Raw genomic sequence first — 7,387 nt, forward strand, 5'->3', positions numbered from 1 at the left:
TGATTACGGAGATTCCCAAACAAAGAATGTGGGGTGCAGTGTCTTCCTGTGAGTCCCAAATCCCTGATATTTATCAAAGCTGCACCTTCAAAATTCCCTTCACTCCCACCACTATTACCTCCTGTTACTGCTAATCAAACTATCATCAAAGAAAAAAAAAGAAAGAAAGAAAAAAGAAAAAGAAAATCAGAAAGGGTCCAGGGTTGCTAATCTATACAAAAGTCCTAAACAATCCAAATACAGTTAATACTATGTTTTATTAAATTGAACCCTCCCTTACCAGAGTGATAAAAAGTGATAGGATCTATAAGACTGAATCCATTTTACACACCACTATTCAAACTAATCCTGCCTGTGGTTCAGGGAACAAAGAATTCTGCAACAGGGAAAACAGGGGTCCTGCTTTTTATTCCCTAACTCTCCTGTTCTTGCTGGTCAAAGAAAAAGCCATTAATCTAATATTCTGCACCGTATTCAGAGCCACAGTATCATAAAGCAATTGGTGGTCTGGCCAGCTAGCTATTAAAAAACAGTCTTCCTAGCTTTAGAATCTCCTCCCTTATACAGAGTAACCACAGAGAAAGCATCAGCTAAAGGTAGTAACTGGGCTGAGAGGCCTTCTATTCTGGACTTCTGGCTTAGTCTTGAATTTAACTAAAGCTCTTTGAGGAGTTTTAATACTTTCTTTTTTTTTTTTTAAAAGATTTATTTATTTGACAGAGAGAGAGACAGCGAGAGCAGGAACACAAGCAGGGGGAGTGGGAGAGGGAGAAGCAGGCTTCCTGTGGAGCAGGGTGCCCGATGCGGGGCTCGATCCCAGGACCCTGGGATCATGACCTAAGCCGAAGGCAGACGCTTAACGACTGAGCCACCCAGGCGCCCCGAGTTTTAATACTTTCAAATGTGAATTTTCTCTCTCCTGTGAAGCTATCCCAATTAGTTCTATTTTAACTTGATGGGCATTAAATCATTTCTGTAAGATTTATAATAAATCCTTCTAACTCAAAGTAAGATCAAAATTTTTCCCCTGATATTGAATGTTAATGACATGTACAAAAGAGTACAATGGGAATAGTTATGGTTTGTTATACAGAAAAATATCTGGGTTATTCTGGATAAATTTTTCAGACATTATTATCTAAGGCTTTCTAAAAATGTATTTTAATTTATTTAATGGCAGTCCTCTACTATTCACCACTGAGCTGCCTGACTCTCTAGGTTAAGTGTAATAGAGCACAAATTAATCTTTGGTAAATTAGCAAGTATTGTGATGTGCTAAGGTACAGAAGCAGAGGCAGGAGGCATGAATGAATGTGATATAGATCAGAGAGCCAAGAGGTAATGACCCCAAGAGAGAACCAAGAATGTGGTACCTTTTTTCCCCATCAATTCATTAATGATTATTTACCCTCAAGATGCTTTTATAGCTGTGTGTAAGGTTCAAGTATGAGTTCTGGACAGAGGAAGAATGAATAAAAGAGAAGGAAGAGGGGAGAGAAAAAATGAATTACATAGTACTCATTATGTAGTGAAAGTTTAGGAAAGACAGTTTTAGACAGTTTAGTGAAAGACCATTCTGTCCAAGGGAAATGTAAGTAAAAAAAAAACCAAAGTAAGAAAAGCAGAGTGGAGCCAGATCAGACAGGAAGGATATCTAGTGGTACACTACTATTTAAGAACAAAGGCTATAAGGATTTCAAGTGGAATGATGGTAGAGAAATTTTAAAGGAAGGAATAATTTCAGAAAGAGAAATACTACAAGAAAAGAATATATCAGATTTTTAATGGATTGGATTGCTGGAAGGACAAATGATAACATGGAAAAGTCAGAGTAATGTGTCAAGACGGAAGAATGATGCCATTACCGGGAAGATAAAAGTCCAACATACAAATGTGAGATGCCCAGCACCCAAGTAGATGTTGGAGAAAGATCACAGCCATATCTATAATAGGAGATCACCTGCCTACCAGTGAGAAATGAGAATCCACACTCATTAAGGGAATATAAAGAGAATATAAATAGAATATACAGAGAATATAAAGAGAATAGCAGAGATTAAGGGGTGGGTTCCATAATTGACTAGTTTTGTTCTTTTCTTGATCACCTCTATTTACCCTCTTTGTTGTTCATTTTTCAAACACTGACTGATCAGGTAGATTCTATGGAGCACCGGAAAATCATTGGTGAAATAGGAATGGTCTTAGACTTCAAGGAATTCCCCGTAGAGTGAGGAAGACAAACATAAGCAGGTCATTGCTAATGAACCCACGAGGCACAACACTGAGTCCAGCAGAAAAGGCTGAGGAAAGGCTTTCCGGAGGAAGTGAAGGCAAATCGAGCATTAAGGGAGGAATAAGAGTCCTGAGGAAGAGGAATAAGGTTACAGAATGGATGGGAGCAGGGCTGCTCAGGAAGAGAAAACAATATAATGAAGCACAAAGTATAAAATATCCAGGGTTTATGTAGGGGAGGATGTATTTATAGAGCAGGGAGAATTACAACCAATTTAATGTTCTTGAAGTTTTGAGTCAGGAAGTGGAAGCATACAATCATGGAGGGTTTTATATGCCAGTTTAAGAAACTTAAACTGTAACCTCTGGGATAAATATATCACTACAGTATGAATAAGTGGGGGCAAAATAAGAGCAAAGAAATTAGCTAAGAGATGAGAGCTGATACTAAAGTAGGAGTAAGGAGAAGACTGAGAACAGGAATGCATCCAGGAAATATTTAAGAGGTAAAATCCATGAATCTTACTAGTAGTAGGACATGGAAACCTGAAAAAGTTAAGGATTGCTACAGATTTCCAGGTTAAATGACTATTTAATGTCCATATAATTAACTGAGACAAAGAATCCAGAAGAAGCAGCAGGTTGTATTGGTGTTTTGTTAGGATGATGGGGGCAAAACATGCCAAGTTTAGTCTTGGATGTTTTGACTTTCATGCAACCTGTCAGAATTCTAGTTCCACATTTTATTTTTATTTTTTTTAATATTTTATTTATTTATTTGACAGAGAGAGACACAGCGAGAGGGGGAACACAAGCAGGGGAAGCGGGAGAGGGAGAAGCAGGCTTCCTGTTGAGCAGGGAGCCCAATGTGGGGCTCGATCCCAGGACCCTGAGATCATGACCTGAGCCGAAGGCAGATGCCCAATGACTGAGCCACCCAGGCGCCCCTAGTTCCACATTTTAATGCATGGCTAAAATTCAGGCAAGAGTCAGTGCTGGCTATATAAATCATCAGTAAACAAATGATGGATAAACATAAAATTCAAGGGATAGAATTTCAGAAAGAATTTTCTACTTTATAGGTAAGATCTACATTGTTTCTTTTTATTCATGATCCTGGTTGCTTTTGGCCTCAGGGGAAAAACATCATATTTATTTTCCTTTTTGGGGGAATAACAGAAGAATAAATAAAATTCTACAGAGTAAGCATGTCATATGAGAAGTGTGAAGACAGAAACATGGGACACCAAAATTCATGGAGATCTAGAAAAAGAACAGACTAGAGAGAGGCAAAAAAGCAACTGTTAAGAGAACAGGAAGTGGTTTTTAACTTTATTTTTACATTCACAAGATGATCAATAATACTTTTCATGCCTTGCTTATTCTTCACCCTCTACACTGATATATTTTTAAATGCAAGTCAATATACTATGTGCTGTAATGCTTAGATACAAGGAACCGTAGGAAACACAAGTTAAATGATGGAGATTTATCTGTGCTGATTCCCATGGCATTTCTCCATGAAGAATCTAGTAGCTATTCTTCAAGCACAGATTCTGTGATTTTTTGCTGCTTTCTCTCCAATAAACTCAATATCTTTCTCAGGCATTACAGTCATTATGCAAAGTGTATGGATGGTTCTTTCACTGCTAAGTGTAAGTTATTAAATATTTACTAAGTGCTGATCCAATCTAACCATGGCACAGTCTGCGTCTACAGAAAATTAGTCTAAGGAAGATGTGTATGCCATCTCCTAGGTGAGCTCAGGAAACTTATTACAAGGTCACAGAACTTTTTTACTGGTAATGGTCTGCAGACAAAACATTCATATTTTTGTAAATATTTTCATCAATATTTGGATATTTTGAACATATGTTCAAATGTTAGTAGGTAAGGGAATGGATCATTTGTTAAAATTTATAATGACTTCTAGTATGTAGATTCTGAACTTTTGCTAAGTTAGAAGATTTTTTACTGAATCCAAGTTCATCCACCATTCATGTTTGTCACCCCCACTTAGTGTCTGACACAGTGTTTTGTAAATGACAGACACTCCACCAGCTGTAGATGCTGTTATTACTGAATTATTTTCAGGGACAGTGTTTCTGCTATCTTACTTCTGGTTTATAAGATCCAGGTTCCAAGTTTTATAATTTTTTTTCACCATATTTATAGTATTCTTATCCCTTAAATTAGCTATTATACTAATTCAAATATTGATCATTCCTCGTTTACTTAAGCATTGCTTCATAACCTGGGGAAGCACTTGCTGAAAGAGACTTGACTGCGGATCTCTTGTTGTACTCCAGGATTTTGTCAGTTATGCTGTTGAGCAGTTGTCTTCCCTGGTCTCAGAAATATATGCAATCTACCAATAATATGACCCAATTTTATTAGGGAAAAGGGAATATTTGTTTTATTTTCTTCCAGTCTCTGTGAAAACTCTTTCTTCTTTCTATTATTTTCCTTGTTTATCAACATCCTTACTCATCCAAGGGTTGGTCTCTGTACCCTATCTATTTTCTAATTCTGACTTTTTGACATTGTATTCTTACATAAAGACTTCATAAATATTTTCTAAGTGATAGTAATTCTTAAGATAACTTGCACTCAGTGGACAACAGCCTATATTTTAGGGTGGAGGCAATGTACCGCTACTGTTTTTCTGTTCTGGTATTTCCTGATAGAATGAAAAAGAGTACAGAGAACAGTAAAGAGAGACTGTTAACTCTCGTGAGCTGAGTGGAGATGTGAGAAGGGAGAGAAGTGATAGGTGAGGTTTTCAGAGAGGATAAAGAAGAGAACCCAAGTGCTACTGAAAATGAGCCCACATGTCATCTTTCCTGTATGTGCCTTAGATTTGCTTTACATTTAAACAATGTTTTGTAACTTTCAAGGCTTCTTAATGTACACTTTCTTGTTCTGACTACTAAAAGTACAATGTTGCATAAAATAGAATAATATGGTACTGATCTAAGTACCTGCTGATATATTATTTTTTTCCTAATGAAGTTTCTTTACATATAAAAATAATTTTGCTTGGTTTGAGGAGTTAAAAATCTGCTCTGAGCTTAAGTGTCAGCTCTAAAATAGAAGGATGCACCTAGATGCAACCTGGTAGACAACTGGCTGTCATTGACTATGATGTTAATGCCTTTTTTGTTGAAGTCATAAAACCAGTATAAGTTTTGAGACACTTTCTGATGGCACTTAGGGAAATGTTAACATTACCTTTGCTTTTAGCATACAGATCTTTGTTTGCATTAGGAACCGAATAATAGAAAGAGAGAGACAGCACAAAGCAAATAACATTATTTGGAATCACTTCTACATGGCAATCAAAGTCTTATTTTTCAAACTGGCATAGACTTATTTTAAGCTAAGAAAACCTCTATTGAAGTTTATTGAAACAGAACTCCTAAAACTAATGTTTCTTATGAGATAATGCAAGAAACACTTGGGAGTACGTGGAGGAAGTTTTCTGAATTTGGGAAGGAGTGTTAGCTGTTATGAACTGAAACAAATCTGAAACTATAAATTCTGATTCCTCTTTCAATATCTTCCACTGTAGGTCACATCACAACCCTGGCTCAATGTTTCTTTTTATTTTATTTATTTATTTATTTATTTATTTATTTATTTATTTATTTATTTATTTTAAAGATTTTTTATTTATTTTTTTGAGAGAGAGAGAATGAGAGAGAGCACATGAGAGGGGGGAGGGTCAGAGGGAGAAGCAGACTCCCTGCAGAGCAGGGAGCCCCATGCGGGACTCAATCCAGGGACTCCAGGATCATGACCTGAGCCGAAGGCAGTCGCTTAACCAACTGAGCCACCCAGGCGCCCTCAATGTTTCTTTTTAAAAATTGGCCAAAAATGAATATAAAAATTTAACTGAAACATATAGTCCTTTATAGATGTTATTTTTTCAAGTAATGTTTAGGAATACCTGGGTTAATTTATGGCCGAGAACTAAAACACAAATAAGAAAAAAAAAATGCATTTTTATATTTTATAAGTAATAAAACCAAAACTGATGAGTTAAATTACAGTGTCAGCCACATAACCCATCATACCTGGAACCAGAAATATAATGCATCAAACTTTTATTCTTTCTTCCTCTAGGGGAATTTAGTGGGAATGCGTTTCTTCAGAAGCAAAAGACACTGTTAAAAGAAACATCCTTATCTCTTGGGTCTCACTTCCAAGATGACCAAGAAAAGAAGGAATAATGGTCATGCCAAAAAGGGCCGCGGCCACGTGCAGCCTATTCGCTGCACCAAATGCACCCGTTGTGTGCCCAAGGACAAGGCCATTAAGAAGTTCGTTATTCAGAACATAGCAGAGGTCACCGCCGTCAGAGACATTTCCGAAGCGACTGTCTTTGACCCTATGTGCTTCCCAAGCTGTATGTGAAACTACATTATTGTGTGAATTGTGCCATTCACAGCAAGGTAGTGAGGAATTGCTCTCGTGAAGCAGGGGAGGACCGAACATCCCCACCCCGATTTAGACCAGCAGGTGCTGCCCCATGACCTCCACCAAAGCCTATGTAAGGAGCTAAGTCCTTAAGGACAAAAGAAAAGCTGTTCTCCAGGGAAAAAAAAATGGCGATTATACTTCAAAAAAAAAAAAAAGAAAGAAAGAAAAGAAAAGAAACATTCTTAGGATAATGGTCATGTCTTCTCCAAATATAGATGTCTCTGAAGAGCATCTTTGGCGTGGAGGAGTGAGAGGGTGACAGGCAGTGGATGATTCTTTATGGTACTCTGGAATCTAAGGGACACAATGACAAAGTCCTTTAGACACCAGCTACTGCTGTTATGGGTGTGCACCACAGCAACAGTATTAGTAACAGCCACATGAACAATGTCACCCACTGTGCAGCCTTCTTATGTGAAAACAATGATAGGGAACACACTGTAAAAATTCAAATATGTTGAGTGTCCATTTACTGGCTATTTCTTAGATTGTCTCAGATTGTATTTTCTGAATGAGTAGCTATTCCAAAAGAAAAGAGAAAGGAAGGAAGGAAGGGGGGAGGGAGGGAGGGAAGAAAGAAAGGAGGGAAATAAGGAAAGAAAGAAAGAGGGCCAACCTTGTAAAATTGCATCAATATTTTGGACTGGTATCATAAGAAATAAGCAGAATTGGT

General features: G+C 37.3%; 1 pseudogene; it reads left to right on the top strand.

Annotated features, from left to right (window-relative positions):
- The first annotated feature begins 6,437 nt into the window (after positions 1–6,437).
- LOC102728888 (small ribosomal subunit protein eS26 pseudogene) lies at positions 6,438–6,862 on the top strand (annotated as a pseudogene).
- The last annotated feature ends 525 nt before the right edge of the window (positions 6,863–7,387 follow it).

This window comes from Leptonychotes weddellii, chromosome 1, assembly GCF_054177405.1.
Source record: "Leptonychotes weddellii isolate Sample4059 chromosome 1, ASM5417740v2, whole genome shotgun sequence".
Taxonomy (NCBI): domain Eukaryota; kingdom Metazoa; phylum Chordata; class Mammalia; order Carnivora; family Phocidae; genus Leptonychotes; species Leptonychotes weddellii.